Raw genomic sequence first — 16753 nt, forward strand, 5'->3', positions numbered from 1 at the left:
CTGAGTTGTTACGGACATTTTCTGCTGTTATGTACACGTACCAAAATTAATCCAGTGGAAATAAAATATAATTCTAATCTATTGTATTACCAATATTCTTCTATCTCTTTTCACAAACCTATAGGAACATAGGAGCGAATTGTGTCGCACATATGGAAGAATTATTCAGATGCGATTAAAATATCCGACCCGGTCGGGAAAGGAACCTGCAATCCTCTGAACCTAAGGCCTCAACGATGACCATTCAGCCAAGGAATCTGACAATGTACTGTATTAATAATAAATAGATATAAATAGATAATTTTCATTTTTATTTAATAAACAATAAAATAAGCGATAGGCTATTTTCGTGTTACACAAATCTCTACTGAAAATCTCACTCAGGGTTGCCGGGTGGAAAATTAAATGTAGAAAAACATATTACAAAAGCTCAGAATTCAATTGGTAAAGGTATACTAACACTTCATATAAACATCACAGGCTGTCATAAACAAAACATATCAACCAACTGTACCTGATATGAAGCTACTAAAATGTGATGCAGAAGTGTATTAAGTAGTTCACATTAGGCAGTTTTTATCATTTGAGTGCCGTCATTTTAAATGCCTATTTTCATTATTTTACCGCCTGTATCCTAAATTGTAAATGCTTATTTACCTGCCATTTTAATCAAAATATATGCCTGAATTTACAGGCTCTGGTTATAAGCTTGTACTTTTTAGGATTTGCAACAACTGTAAAACATGCCCAAAATTCACATTTTACAATTTAACAGTTTTAAACTGGGAAAACACGGACTCGAAAAAGAAAATTACTTATTTTCAGCAAGCAAGTGTAAGAATTTGTTTCTCAAGCTTCCTTCTGCAGAAACAATAATTTGGTGCCACCTACATTGATTACGGCCAGCTCCAATGTGGGCAGAGCAAACCCAATCTCTGATCTGCAGTCCATTTTCAATTAACTTTATCAGGTTACACCAAATTCGGCACTAAAGGACTTTTACAGACACAATGTATCGAACAGACATTCTCTGTTATTCAAAGAGCCAACTACCATTGCATCTTAGGACCCGAGGAACGACACTCTACCGCAGATCCACAAAGTGTGCTAGTAAAAAAAGAAGAAGAAATTGGAAGTCATGTAATGGTATGGTTTGTCCATATTTCAGATCTGAATCCCACAGAGCTCCATGCGATCAAAAATTCGTAATTATTAGGAAGAAGGTTTTCCAAGAAGAACATACAGCAGACTCACTCTAGTCCAGCCGGCACCTGTCCTTCCTTATCTCGCGCCCCGCTCAGAGTCTCTCTAGTTTCCAGTTACAGCAGTTGGTTGATATGTTTTGTTTATGACAGTCTGTGATGTTTATATGAAGTGTTAGTATATCTTTACCAATTGAATTCTGAGCTTTTGTAATATGTTTTTCTACATTTAATTTTCCACCAGAAGTGTGTCTCTCATCGGAAGTGAAACTTCAATAACGTATGTAGACATTGTACAAACAACAACTCATTTTGGGCTAATACACTTGGAGGACGTAATAAAGGCACGTGGTCACAATACACACTTATTAACGTGTGAAAAAGTGTCAATGAATTGTAGTAAATTGGAAAGAGTACTTGAAGTGTTATAGCAGACAAACTTCAGTTATTCGCCATGAACAACAACAGGTGTACACATCAACTAAATGTTATTTCTATCTTTAGTAAAACACATCTTCAGGTTCTATAGTTTCTATCATGGTATCAGATCATAAAATAATATTTTAACCCATAAAGTTGACGAGAATTTAAAAGAAATTCCAAGTATATAAAGAAATAATAATGAGTCATTTTTTTATGCCAGTCAGTATAGACCATATTTTCTCGCGTAATTAATGCACTTTTTTGACAAAAAATACAGGCAAAAACTTTGGATGAGTAAATTATTCAAGGAATTCAAATATTTAAAAATTATTTACAATTCATTTAGGCTACATCTGAAAGGTATATACAATATAATATAAACATAATCGGTTCAACTAATTTGCGGTTATCGTCATTTGGCGTTAAATTCCGGTGTGAGATGTTTTCTGAAAAGTCTAACAGGACAAGGTAAGTTGGATATGTGGGTTTGAAGTACAATCACTGGAAAATATTCTCCCCGTTACGAGCTGACAATACGACCTGAAGTGAAATAAACATGACCTAATAACAGTACAATTCATGTAATGTCATAATAATGACATACTTGGCAAAAGAAAATAGAACTGTCCAACACTAGATGGACCGGGCAAGGAGGGACTGCTAGGTTTTCCCAAACCGTTCGTATATAATCTTGTACGAACATGGATCCCGCGCAGAAATTTTACTTTAGGCATCGTTTTTCGTTTTAGAACAATGTAAGATGTAAGCTTCCCGACGTCAGCTTTTACGGCAAATATTGCAGTACATCGTTTTCATCTTCTGGTAGCGCGTACGATAACATTCGATGTCCCTTTCTTATTGATTGTTTGACTTTATGGCATACTGAGACTGATTGGTGTCTGACCTGCGGTTCTTATTTGGGAGATCAAATATTCCTTCACCTCACGCTTCGCAATCACAAAACGATGAAAATCAATTGCTTTTTGGTTGAAATCATTCAGCATTTTTTGGCATAATGTTGAACTTTGAAGAGAAAGTCCATTTCTCTTCATAAAATTATTCATCCAGCCGCGGCTAACCTTCAAATCCGAGATACTGACTCCACGTGCACCGGCTATTTCTCGTCCTTTTGTGAGACTTGTTGGTCGCATGAAGTGCACTTCTCAGTTACCGTGGTAGCGCATGTTGCATTCGGACACAATACTTGGCGGCCCACTGCTCTATTCCCGTACGTTTCAGTGCAACTGATCACTGTCAGTTTATATGATGCAGTATTACTCAAATACTTGCTTACTGTGGACTAACAAACAATTCTGATATCACAGAAAACGCATGTCTACCTGAAACACTCATAAAATATATTTATACCAGACTGGAACAGAGAGTCACTAGTCACTTCTGCGCTGATTCTCTCAATGAACTAGTGCAGTGGCATTTCCTACCGGCTGATAACAGCATGTTGCCCGGTATTTGGAAGCCCAGCTTTGCAATACGAGGACTGCTACTTGAGTAGCTCATATCTTTATTCCGAAACTCATCCGGAGCTGCGTGATGGATGTTCGAAGAAGTGGGTGCATCAAATACGGTAACATTTATTTTTTCTCCACTTTGCACCCAAAAATATTGGGATGCGTAAATTATGCAAGGGTATTAATTATGCGAGAAAATAGTAATACTATACATAAGGATAGGAAAATGGATAGGTATAAATACTGAACAGCATGACAAATCAGAGCAGGTGCAACCAAAGTAGGAGACTACGATAAGCATGAAAGCACAAAAGGAACACGAACTCTGAATCTTCAAACACTGTCATAATATTGATACGCTCCCTCCTGATCAGACTTCCTCTAAGAAGAATCAAATTTAAACAAGACTATGTTGTGCGTGTGTAATGCTGAAGCAATTGTGCAGCGATTTCTTTAAGGTAAGGGTGGGGATTTCGAGTGAGGATGGCTAGGGGTTTACCTTTGCAGACCCATACAGTAGAACTGCTTACAATGTCTGAGCAACAGGTTCATTACAAGACTGGCAGAGACTGAAAGCACAGTTAGATGATCAAATATTTTCGAGTCCTCATGTGTTTGCTTGGCATGAAGAGTTCAAGGAATTCCGCAAACTGGTTGAAAATGTCAGCCGTGACAGTTGTCCACAGACAAGCATTATGAAGAACATTAAAGTCATTCGTGATCTTATTGAAGGCGACTGGCACATAACGGTTTCCTAAATTTCTTCTCAGATCTGAGTAAGTAATGGGAGTCAAAGTCACCATTAGAAAGGAACCAGGCTACTATATATTGTGCTCCCAGTGGGTCCCTCTACTTTTGACTGAAGAACAGGAGTTGAAAAGTCTAGTAAAAGGCAGTCAGCCAGGAATTAAACCCCTGGGACCAAAGGACATTTAGCCATGGAGCCAGACTTTCACGACGATGCCCGCCCCTCTACAGCAGTCCTCGCTCATCATAAATTGGAAGAAATTAGATGGACACAACTCAACCACCCTCTATAGAGCCCAGAGTTAATTTCATGATTTTTATCTCTTTGGGCCACTCGAGGAGGCACTAGGGAGGCAAACGAATTAAGTACAATGCAGCATGGAAGACTGTGCGCAACTGTCTGGCAACATGACCCTGCTCTTTTTACAATGAGAGCATCACGAAGTTCCTAATACGCTGGACTAAGTGCATTTTTAAAGTAGGAGATTACATAGGAAAGTGATGTGAAATGAAAAACCACAGCCAGTTTCCAGTCATAGTACCAGGTCAGGAATGGAATGAATGAAGCCCCCATCTAGCTGCGAGGATAGGAATTGTGCCGGCTGTCGAAGCCTGTCGCATTCCTCTCGGGCAATGATTAATGAATGATAGATGAAATGATATATTGGAGAGTGTTGCTGGAATAAAATATGACAGGGAAAACTGGAGCACCCGGAGAAAAACCAGTCCCGCCTCAGCTTTGTTCGGTACAAATCTTGCCTGGAGTAACAGGGATTTGAACCACGAAACCCAGCGGTGAGGCCGGTGCGCTGCCGCCTGAGCCACGGAGGCTTTAGAAAAGTGATGTATACAGTACTTGGTTATGTTGTAACAGCAAATAAAAGAATATTTAAAAATAAGTCTTGTTTTAATTTGATCCACCCTAGAAGATTAGGGATCAGTACTCGTTGAGATGCAGTCTTGACACATCAGTTGAATCATGCCCTCCTGGTACAGCTAGAAAGTGGAAATGAGCTTAATAGGGGCGAGAAGAAATCAAGTGGGATTGATTAGGAAGGAGTCAATTTTCGTTAAGATGTCAGCGTTTGAAAATGAAGACATTAGCCTTGTCTTCTTGTGTTTTCCTGTAAAGCAGTCTCTTCCCACACTGACCTGTCGTTATCCAACATTATGTTCCTATCTTTCTACACTATTTTCTGTCACTCTTTTATCCCTTTTCCAACATTTATTCCCCTGCAAAAATATTTCTTGCTTTTAAATTTATCAACATAAAAGATCTCGTATGACGATCGTTGCTCAAATTTATGCCTCTGGCATAACCAAACAAACTCAATTTGACATACTGAGTAAATTAGTAGTAAACCTGTATTTTCCTCCAGATCTGTACAGACTTCCGCCCTAAACAAAATAAAAGGTGTCATCATTCTCTTGAGCGTGTTAGCATGTGTGTTCCTCTAACCCTATTTTTAATAATAATCAAAGCCACATTGTACAGTATAAGCAATAGAAGAGAAATGAATGTTAAGTATGAAGGTTTGGGGGTCACGAAAACCTCTCGTAAAGAAAGCATTACTGACATAGAAATAACTCGAATACAGTATTACCCCTCTTTTACACTTTTCAAGGGACCAAGGAATATTGGTGTAAAAGTGGGGAAAGTGTAAATCGTGGGAAACAACTTGAACAGGTATACATAAAAATGCTCCGGAAAAGGAGGTAAATGTCACACGTATGCATAGAGTATTTCAATCTGTTACTGTTAATTATGTACTGTATTCACTGTTCACTACACTGCCTTTGTAATTCTGCTCATCCTTTGCCCAGGAGAAGGTTACAGGTGGGTGGTTAAAAATTAGTGTAATATATTCTTAGTAGTTACTTTCTTAGAATGGCTAAAGAATTATCTAAGATGCAATATTTTCTCTGAATGGAACATTTTAATTGCTGCTATTGTACCTGTATTTACAACATTAACACAAATTTAATCCAGATGGAAAACTACACAATCGCTGCTTCCTACCAAAATAGTCCAGAACTGATCTCTGTTTACCCTTCTTATTTCTAATGACCTATTTGTTTCTAAGCTCATAAAGGTTATGAAAATTATTTTCACCCCCCTCTACAGATGACAGATATCTGCGTAAAACATCCTCTGCTGCATTTGCATCAGCACTGGTAGGCGTCACTTCACCGTCTTCCTCTGCTTCATCACTGTCACTGGTGGGAGACTCACTGCCGTTTGCTCAGCAACAAACTCCTCCACACTTCTTTCCTCTCCAGTGATCTCAGAATCATCTACCCAAAGAAAATCTTCAGTAATGCAGTCTGACTGCAACATTCTCCATACATCAGGTAGCAAGTTTTCTTCTTCTTCTTGCAGCTGATATTCAGGATGATTCTTGAAAAATCCTGCTTTCAAGAAACAATTTGAGATGGTAGTCTGCTTCACGACTTTTCAAGACTTTGCAATGAAGTGAAGTGCATCCAGTATTGAAAACTTAAATGATGATGGATCCTTTTCAGCATCCATAAGGAATAAAATTTGCTGCGCCAGGTTCTTCCTGTAAAGTGACAAAGGAGTGAATAATCCCTAAATCCATAGGTTGTAACTTACTTGTGCAGTTAGCAGGCAGAAATTCTAACTGCACATTCCTCAAATTAACATCCACGGGATGTGCAGGACAACGGTTGATGAACAGAGGATCTTCCTATTTTGCGCACCCATTTTTTAATCCAGAGCAATTAACTGCTGTCGAGAAAGATCTGTCATCCAAGGCAGTAGGTAATGCCTGCACATTCCTGAAGCAATGAGGCTATTTAGATTACCCTACCACATAAGAGTGGAGCTTCTCAGAGCCATCAGCATTGTGAGCCTCATCTTGCTGAGTCTTCCTGGGCAACACACTGAAAAAAGTCCAGTTTCATTTAGGTTAAAAATGTTCCTGGGTTCGTAATCCTTGGTCAGCTCCTGCAATTTTCTATTGATCCATTCTTCCACAGTTTCATCACTAACTGCCCGATACCCTTCCCCCCCAAAATATAGGTTAGGTTATACTTTTTCCTAAATCGGTCAATCTAGCCATTTTCAATGCCAAGAATGTTTGCCACTTTAAGCGCCCTTTTCCTTAAGAGCACACCATCGGCTCGAAGTTTCAAAACAAATTTCTACAGTTTTCTCGTATTTGCAGTTTGGCTCATACTTCCTTTTCTTGGAGTTTGGTGCGCATTCTGAAGCACTTGATGTAATGCTTCCTCTGTTTATCACGTGTTCCGCCATACGAATCAACCTTTACTAACATTCAAACTTTCTTATCGGTAGTCAAAGTTTTTCTTTCCTTCTTTTTTTCCATTATTAGCAGAAGAACAATAAAGCAATAACAAACAAGGATTAACAAATACACACGACGGGAAAGGAAGATCGCGGCAATTCACTTTGACCGCTCGACTAGCATATCAAGAACAAAAACCGTAACAAATAAGAAAAATAAATATGACGAATCATTGACAATAACTTTTAACAACTCCAACAACAAACACTAGTGTAAAACAATAACCATGAAATAACGACAAGACAAACACTGAATCACTTGATAAAGTCTCCTTCTTGTGGCTTATACTGTACTTAGCAATAAAGCAAACACCTGATACCATCTTCTTCTTCTGTTCTTTTGAGGTTTTCTTGGGCTCTGCATTTTGCCATTACTCACATACTGTATGTTAGGTATTATACATGTTTTTGATTTCTATTGGCTGTTTCTTTACTTGCATTCAAAAGTCATAGGATTATGGTGGAAGTCTGTGTGTATGTGAAATTTAGAGAGTTAATTTAATACCTGGTCAAATTTGGAAATAAGGTTTAGGACGTTGTGGAAAACACCTGATATCAAAGAATGCGCTGCGTTGGTTAAGTGGAAGTTCAATACTGAGAGTTCTAAGAGTTATTATAGACCATGGTTGTTTCATTTGGTCATCATGCCAAAGTTATTCAAAGTGTTTTAGATTAGCGATGCGATTTTACCTCAAATTTTTTCCTCTGGAATGGCAAATGGTGGGAAGCAAATACAGTGACCTTCAAGACCAAGAAAGTCTAGATTCTTACAAAGAATCATAAAGAAAGTACAAGTCAGAAGTCAAAACGGCTTCTAGGAAATCCTGGAGACAGTTTCGAGACTCCATCGAGAGTCAACTTGAAGCGGCAAAGCTCCACAAAATTCTAACCTTGGATGGAAGGGCAAGGCTGGGCTCATTGGAGTCTCCCTCAGGTGGAAATACATCCACAGAGGGGGAGAAACTGAGCTTATTGCTTGATGCCCACTATCCAAGTTCAGTAGTCACAAATAGTGAAATAGAGTTGAGCGGATCCTTCCGACCTGATAGAAGTGGTGAAGGGTGAAGTGGGCATTAGAATCTTTTGCCCCTTATAAATGTCCAGGAATGGATGGGATCTTCCCAGCGCTTCTTCAGGAAGCGGGAGGGGTCCTTATACCACACTGGGGTACGTGTACTCCTTATGGTGTCAGGCGAAGGTAGTGTATATACCTAAACGCGGAAGGTGATCATATACTAGACCTAAGGATTATAGACCCATTAGTCTAACGTCTTTTCTTCTCAAGTCTTTGGAAAGACTGATGGATAGATATATCAGGGAGAAAGTATTAAGACATTGTCCTTGCATTCTCATCAACATGCATACCAACTAGGGAAGTCGGTTGTGACAGCACTACACCAGCTTGTTTCCAGGCTGGAGAGCGCCTTAAATCAGCAACAACTTATCTTGATTGATAATTTTTTTTTTTTTAATAGGACCAGAATATGAATGGTACTTGGACTGCTGACAGGCCACAATACCTTACAGAGAAACCTACACATCATGAAAATCAGTCAGGATCCGATGTGTAGAAGATGCGCTAGGGAGGAAGAGACCTCCGCGCATATGTTGTGTCAGTGCGAGGCTCTTGCAAGCACTTGACATCGATATCTTGGCTCACATTTTGTGAGCCTGGAAGTCATGAGGAATGCCAACATCCGGACACTGGTATCCTTTATAGGAGCACTAGGGCTGGACTAGGCAAACCCGTTTAAGGGACAAAAAAGGGTCTTCATAGACCTACATGTGGAGCCCTGCGAAGGCAGGGCTCGCTCATACCTTTATCTATCTATCTATCTATCTATCTATCTATCTATCTATCTATCTAATGTATTGTTGGTTAAACGGTGGAGCGACATAGCTCGACGACAGCGCTGCACCAAGAAAATTCAGAAGAAAATCACTGATTTTATACAATGAGTGACATTATGTAAACATTTTAACGTTAATATACTACAGTATGCACCTTTGCTTAACAGAGTGTATGCATTTTTATTTCGACATTTAACTTCCGAAAATATTTACCATGTGTCATCCGAAAAAACATGTCAACCGAAGTGGCTCTGCCCCCCTTATTTTGGATAAACGGGGTTCAACTGTAGTTCGTGGCATGCCTTATTTAGTTCAGTTACATTTTGTGGCAATGTACTGTAGTGTATAAAACTATAAAATCGCAATACCTATTGCTATTACATAAAATCAGTTTCATGGTCCGTATCGCACTTCAATAGATTCACAATTAAGTATTTATTATTTTCCACCTAGTCGATCGACTAGGTGGAAAATAATAAATACTTAATTGTGAATACCTATTGCTATTATTATCGTGTTTTATTTTTCAGAAAGCTATTGACGCCAGTATGTTAACGATGCGAGTACTAGAAAAATTAACTGGCTTCTAGGGCTCAGTGCTGGCTCCTATATTTAAAATAATTTGTCACACCTTGGTGTAAATTCACTGCATTAGTAAGGAAAATAACACTAGAACAAGGAATCACAAAGGGAGGTAGAAAAGAAAACCTTCCTCGAACTCTAGACTCGTGTAGCCAAAGCAAAAGAAAACTAAATGGAGGTGGCCTAAATCTAATCAACAGCAACATTAAAACAGCTGTTGTAAATTTAGATGGACTGTCTGTCTTTCTTCAGTTGCTGTTGATCTCCTCTAGATGGCATTTTTATAAAAACTAACACGTCAACGACAAGTTCAACATAAACTTCATTTGAAAGGCTTCTCTGCACACAACTGGAGAGGCAATGCTCTATTCCTTGGCGCTGCATAGTACATCGACATTTACATTACAATACCACATCAAACATCAAAGTGCCGATCAGCGCCAAGCAATAGAACTCAACATCTACAGCCAGTATCTAAAAAATGGAGGTAGTTCTACACTAGAAATTCATCTCAAAATTTTCTTTCTTTCATGTGAGAATAACCGTCATTAAGCGCAAGATATCTGGCGTAGTTCAACACAAGTGATATAAAATATATAAGGTGCAATACTTAATCATAACAAAAAAAATCATGTAATAATAAAAATCTACATCCTAGCTGACCACTGGAGGGGGGAGGAAGGCACTCATAACAAGACAATCAATCCGACACCAATATTTGCACAAACTGATCCGTCTCTCTTTTTCCTTATTCCATTCACACCATTCCACAGAGCACTTCTCCATTAGCCAAGCCATCGAAGGTATTCTAATGATATCATCATTCTAAATGTGATCATTTTAAACAGTTACAATTCACAAACAGTGAGGACCATAACAAAACTCTACATATGTAGGCACTATGGATGAAAGTGTGCTTTATATGGATGGTCGCTTTGTACTGCATGTTTCTCGCATTTAGTATTTTATCAGACTTAACACAACTTGCCTCCTATATACGAGGGCTGTAAATAAAGTAGTGGCAACGTAGTCCAGACAATCGCAGGAGATCGGACTGTGTAAATAAGATATGGGAGCAGTCAGGTGCTGCTGCTGTTGCTGTGTGGCACTAAAGTGAAGGGTTTCCAAAAGGTGATCTGTGTTCGTGGATTTCTAAAAAAGGTTGCCTGTTCCAAAAATACATGAGAATATTATTGAGGATTACGAGAAGCCTGTGGCGAGAATGCATAACTCTATAGGATCGTTGTAGGATGGGCCAAGGCGTTACTTGTGGGTAGGAACGAGACTGCGGATTTGCTCCGCACAGGCCGCCCATTCCTCAAGATCAGACTGAGACCGCGAGTGGTCTCATTTCCAGAGACCATCGATGGAGTATCCAAGAATTTTCCGTAGAGGTTGGCACGGTGTGGCACACACTGAAGAAATGTCTTAACATGCGGAAAATTCCATCCCGTTGGGTTCCGCATCTATTCACCGACGTACAGAAATGCAATGGCTGGCATACATCTGGACAGGTACGGCAACAAAGACTGATTTCTGCAGTGTATTGTCGCTACTGATGAGACGTGGGCACGAGCCTACAAGACTGAATTAAATAGTCAACTGAATGAACGGTGTCACCCAGGTTCATCACGTCCACAGGAACCCACCAGTCTTATGCAGGTTGTGGCATACGACTACAAGGGTGGTATACATGCTGTGCCCGAGAAACAAACCACCACCAACAGTGACTATTATTGCTATTTTCTGGTGCGAATATATGTGTCCCGCTAATTGCCCTCGTGTTGCATGACAGTGCACGTTGTCATGTTGCAAACAATATCAAGCCCTTATGGCAACGGTGGCGCAGGGAGATCTTGCAACTCCCTGCATTCTCACCAGACAAGTTCTTGCGACTTTGACGTGTTTCCTGTTTGACCTGACTCCTCGCTAACGGCTTCCCCACATTTCGCAAAAGGTAACAAACTTAGCGGATGACTACACTGAAGGAATGTTACTTATTAGTTCATTAAATATTGTCACTATTTTACTTACAGCCCTGTGAATACCTACAGGAAACAAGTTTTATTGTTTCTGGGAAAAGTTTAAATACCATAGGCTCATACTCTTCCCTCAGAGTTATTTTCTCTTCTGCGTTATGACCTTGAACTAAGAAGCAAGTTTTGTAATTCACATATAACTACAAAGTAGTATACATATGACCAGACACCAGCAAAATATCAGAACAAAACATAAACAGAAATATCTATCCAATGAGTAACCAAATAAATCTGTTTTACAAAATAGTACCGAATTAATACTAGAACTACCAAGGAATAAACGACTCCCAAGCACAGGCCGAGCAGTGCTGATCAAGTTCATGTCCCTGTGAGATGTGATGTCCCATCCTCCAGTATGGTATAAGCCATTTTACAAGTAGCAATTGAATAAAATAGCACTAATTTTTAATTAAGCGGATATAAAAAGTAGATCCCGTAGACAATTTCAGATGAATGAAATGTGGAATGGAGATTTCTCGACTACTGATTACAACAGGTAGATGACAAAAAATCCCATCAATATTTTCATATGGCTCATTAGGATTTTGTGTGCGTTCGGGGTGCACCGAAGAACATTTCATTCTGAAACCTGGCAACTGCACCAAGCCTGTTGATACCCGCTAGCTGAAATCTCCCAAGCAGTGCTACTCCCTGCCAGGCTTAGACTGTGCAGGTTAACAGACCTTGCCTTGCTCAGCGTGGAATGCCTAAAGGGAACATCTCGATCATGGCTCGATACAAGTAATTTGAACCGGCCTCAATTCATACAAATGATTTTTTAATATGGCTAGGGGATATACCTTAACTGTAATCACAATAAGATCTTGATATGCATTCCTAATATATAGAATGATCTAAAGCCAAGCCAAAAAGTAGACCACTCCCCTGTATGTCTTTGATTTGAAATTTATCTAAAAAGTATGGTCTAGTGGACTGATGAACCATCTTTTCTTTGCCAAGTAATTCTGAAGCATTGTAGACACTTCAGTGCAATGCAACGAGTGGAATGGTGTGAATGGATTAAGACCATAAAAACCTGGAAGGTGAAATTAAAGAACAGAACAACTAAACTTTTAAAAAAATAATTAGGATCTGACTGATAAATAAATGTCTGTCTCACCTGCAAGCTTGTGTGCGTTGAAGAAGAAAAAGGGCTATAACGAGACCTATCTACCGCGAAACCCATAACATTTAGTAAAACATGCTTGGGTTATTCCGAAACGCATAAAAAGAAACGGCCACTGCATTGTTCGCAGAGGCACCTAACTAAAATCCAGTCGCTGATCATGTGCATTTTACGACGCATCTTTCACATCTTCTTGCATATATTGACATTTTATATCTTATTTTCATGACCACATCGCAAATTCAACACATATTTTCCACTGTAATTCGATGCATATATTTTTGCTCCATATTTCATACAAGTGATATACGCAACACAAAGCAATATATTTGTCTTCCTTGAGTTGATGTGTCCTCTTTATCGAAACATACTCCGCTGTAGGAAAAAATTGGTTTTAGCATTTATAAGAGTGAATGTGCAAAATGTTATCTTATGAACACCACTCCTTTTAAATAAGAAATATAGAAATAGACCTGCAGTAGAAATGGAAAAGTGGACAAACTAAAATCATTAAATTAAAAAGAAAAACAGCAGGGTGGTCCATTATCAGAGAATATAGTTCCGGTGCTGTTTGAAATAATACACTGAGTAAAGCACCTAGGACTGAATCTATCGCATTTAAAAAATTTTAAAAAGGCATTACACTCTTCATACATTGACAAAATACCACACCAGGATTTATTCAACATCTACATCAAAATGCTACAGGAACTGACAAGACACTTCCCTACAAACATACAGTCCAGATTTCACAACACATTGTGACGGACTGAGCAGGTGTATGTGTGGTTTGGGTCACGTGGGTTCGAACCCCACTGTCGGCAGCCCTGAAGAAGAGTTTTCGTGGTTTCCCCCTTTTTACACCAGGCAAATGCCGAGGCTGTACCTTAATTAAGGACACGGCTGCTTCCTTCCCACTCCCAGGCCTTTTCTATCCCGTCGTTGCCTTAACACCTATCTGTGTCAGTGTGACATAAACCAGATTCTAACCCTTATGAAGGATTCTCAAGAGTAAGTGGCTGTGGTATAGGAATACCTTTATTCTCTTGCACAATTCATCCTTTTGTCAATTCTAGGTATAATTAAGATGTACAGTACATCCTCCTGGAGAGAGTCATAACAAACATATAAAGAAAAAGTCAACAATTTCAATGGTAGGAATTCCCTTGGATTATGGCTGCCATCTTTTGACTCAAGAAACAACAGAACTCACTTAACCCCTTCATTGGTTACATTATGTAATAAAATACTAAACTTTTACCTGAGTATAGCATCGTTAACAATATCTACTTCAAATTAAATTTTCCAAAATCAATGGACATGTATAAAAATGGTGCAACATTAATTACAAATCAAATCCATGTTTCGCATCTTCATTCATCGGCATGGCCTAACATCATATCCCAGCATCCTGTCCGCATCTTACCCAGAGACCCTGGGTTTGATTCCCAGCCAGGTCAGGGATTTTTCCTGGATCTACTCAAAAGCAACTGAGAAGCTACTTGATGGTAGGATAGCGGCCGCAGTCTAGAAAGCCAAGAACAATGGAGAGATTTTGAAAACTATCAAGAATAGTATAATTAAGAAAAAACCTGGATAGGAACACAGTTGAGGAGCAATGGTGCATGAATAGAGGAAGATGGAAACATGGCAAAAACATCCCAATCTGGTGGGAGCTGGACAAGGAAAATTGATGTTGAAGAGATATTTGGGGGAAAATGATGTGAAATGCATATAGAAAAAGAGACGTGGCTTAGGAAACCAGAATTGCACAGCTCAAAACCTCTTCTTTGAACCTACCGTATAATCCTGAATACCACCCGCACTTTTCTCCCCAAAATATTGGTTCTAAATCTTGGGTGCGGGTCATATTCAAGCCGTTCATTCTCGTAAATATTTACTATGTTTACATGGAGTACTGAAATAGATTTTAATACGGTTACCGTACTCAATATACCACATGTAAACTGGCATTCAGGTGTTATTGCGTTTTAGTTGGGTTCTAGAAAATAAGACTGATTTTATTCTCAATACAGTTACAGTGGCATGTAAACGCAAAATGTAAGGTAATGAAATATGAAAGCCGCCGGTGCGGATGCTCGATCGTAATTTGTTTCACAAGTGTTGCTGGCATGCTGGGTGCGTGAATAGCTGATCTTGTGGGATATCATACATTGCGAGAGTAGAGACTGTTTGTTACGGAAATCTACCTCGCTCACATTCGAGTTCCGTATCTGTCCCGTGAAAGTGCTGTCTTGACAGTAAGCGATTGATTCAAAATGGCATCTGCCGTCATTTATTGTGCGTGAGAAACTTAAAGTTGTAAGCGAAGCTGAAATGCACAGAAATTGTGTCTTTGGCAGAAAGTACGATATTGATTAATCATGTATTCATGATTGGCGGAAGAAGGAAAAAACTTCTAAAAAGTAACGGCCATCGCAGAGTTCCGCGGGCGGAGTGCAGTGCTTCCGCAAATTGAAGAAAAACTCCACAAATTTGTGATAGAAAAATGTGAGTTAGAATATGGTTTTTCTAATGAAATGTGTCAGTTGAAAGCACTAGAGATCTCATAAGAACTCAAAACACAGGGTTTTATAGAAAGCCGCAGATGGATCCGAAACTTATCGGAGAAAGGGATTGTGCATTCGGAGACATACGCGTATTTCACGTCTCCCTAGAGTGTATGAAGAAAAATTAACAGCCTTTCAGCGTCACATTCATTTGAGAAAGCAAAATTTTTATTTGCTGTCGCAAATTGGGATTACTGACCAGACACCTGTCTATTTTGAAATGCCATTGAAAAATACACTGGATACGAAGGGTTCTAAAAGTGTAACCATCAGAACAGGTGATAATGAAAATCAAACAATGCACGGTAATGTTGTGCGTATTAGTGGATGGAACCAAACTCCCTCCATATGTGGTTCTGAAAAGGAAAATCGCTTCCGAAAGGAAACTTGTCGCATGGTGTTATTGTTAGAACACATGAGTCTGGCTGGATGGAGAGTGTGTTAGTTGAGGACGGAGTAAACTGCATTTGGCAATGTGGCCCGGGAGCTTTGTTACAAAAACGGAACATGCTTGTGTTGGACAGTTACCGAGGACATACAACTGACGCCGTAAAAAATATGATGAGGAAAGGAAAAACCTATCTTGCGATAATTCTCAGAGGACTCGCTTCTATTCTACAGCCGTTGGATGTGTGAGTGAACTGGCTTTACAAAACTGCGATGAAATAGTTGTACATCGAATGGATGTCTGATGGTGAACACGTGTTAACACCAACCGGACGAGTGAAGAGGCCTGAAGTGGGACTAATATGCAGCTGGATCAAGACCGCATGGGCACACATTCCCAACGATATAGTGTCCAAAAGCTTTAAGAAATGTAGAATTTCAAATTCAGTGGATGGTATTGAGGACGACTATTTGTAGAAAGATGCCAGTGACGAAAGTTCTTATCGTGAAACTTCAGATGACGACTGAATTGTTAATGATCTGAGAATTGGACCGATTTTATTTACGATTTTTGTGATGATTTTATTAATTGTAAGCTGTTTGAATTATATTTGTGCTATATGGGAAGAAAATTAAATACGTATGCAAGTTATTTTATTATTTCCCGTCTCTGCCGCGCAATCCTAACAGCACTTGCTCAGTGAACCTAGATGTAATAGTTTTCCTTAAATGTAGGATTTTCCGTAAGAAGATGATGCATAACATGAAGAAGGAATGGTTGTAAGAAAAACAAATTTACCTCATTTCAGGTTAGTCCCGTTCCTCAACGGGGTTGGCTATGAAGCGAGATGAATCTTCGTCGTGAGTTTTTATGACCCTTCGTGACGTGTACCTCATCAGGGAAGTTAACGAGATGAAAAGAATGATGTGATCATGATAAAGGGAGAGGATAAAAACCACTGCTGGCACATAGCCTACTCCCGTTGAATAGCACCAAAGGGGCTGCTCAAGGCTTAACATCCCCATCAA

The 16753-nt window shown here is 39.3% G+C and overlaps 1 protein-coding gene across 6 annotated transcripts in view; it reads right to left on the minus strand.

The window, feature by feature from the left end:
• The window catches only part of Ars2 (arsenic resistance protein 2), a 223893-nt gene that overhangs the window by 152106 nt on the left and 55034 nt on the right, over positions 1-16753 (minus strand). The window lies entirely within an intron of this gene.

The sequence above is a fragment of the Anabrus simplex genome, chromosome 10, assembly GCF_040414725.1.
Source record: "Anabrus simplex isolate iqAnaSimp1 chromosome 10, ASM4041472v1, whole genome shotgun sequence".
NCBI classification, from domain to species: Eukaryota; Metazoa; Arthropoda; class Insecta; order Orthoptera; family Tettigoniidae; genus Anabrus; species Anabrus simplex.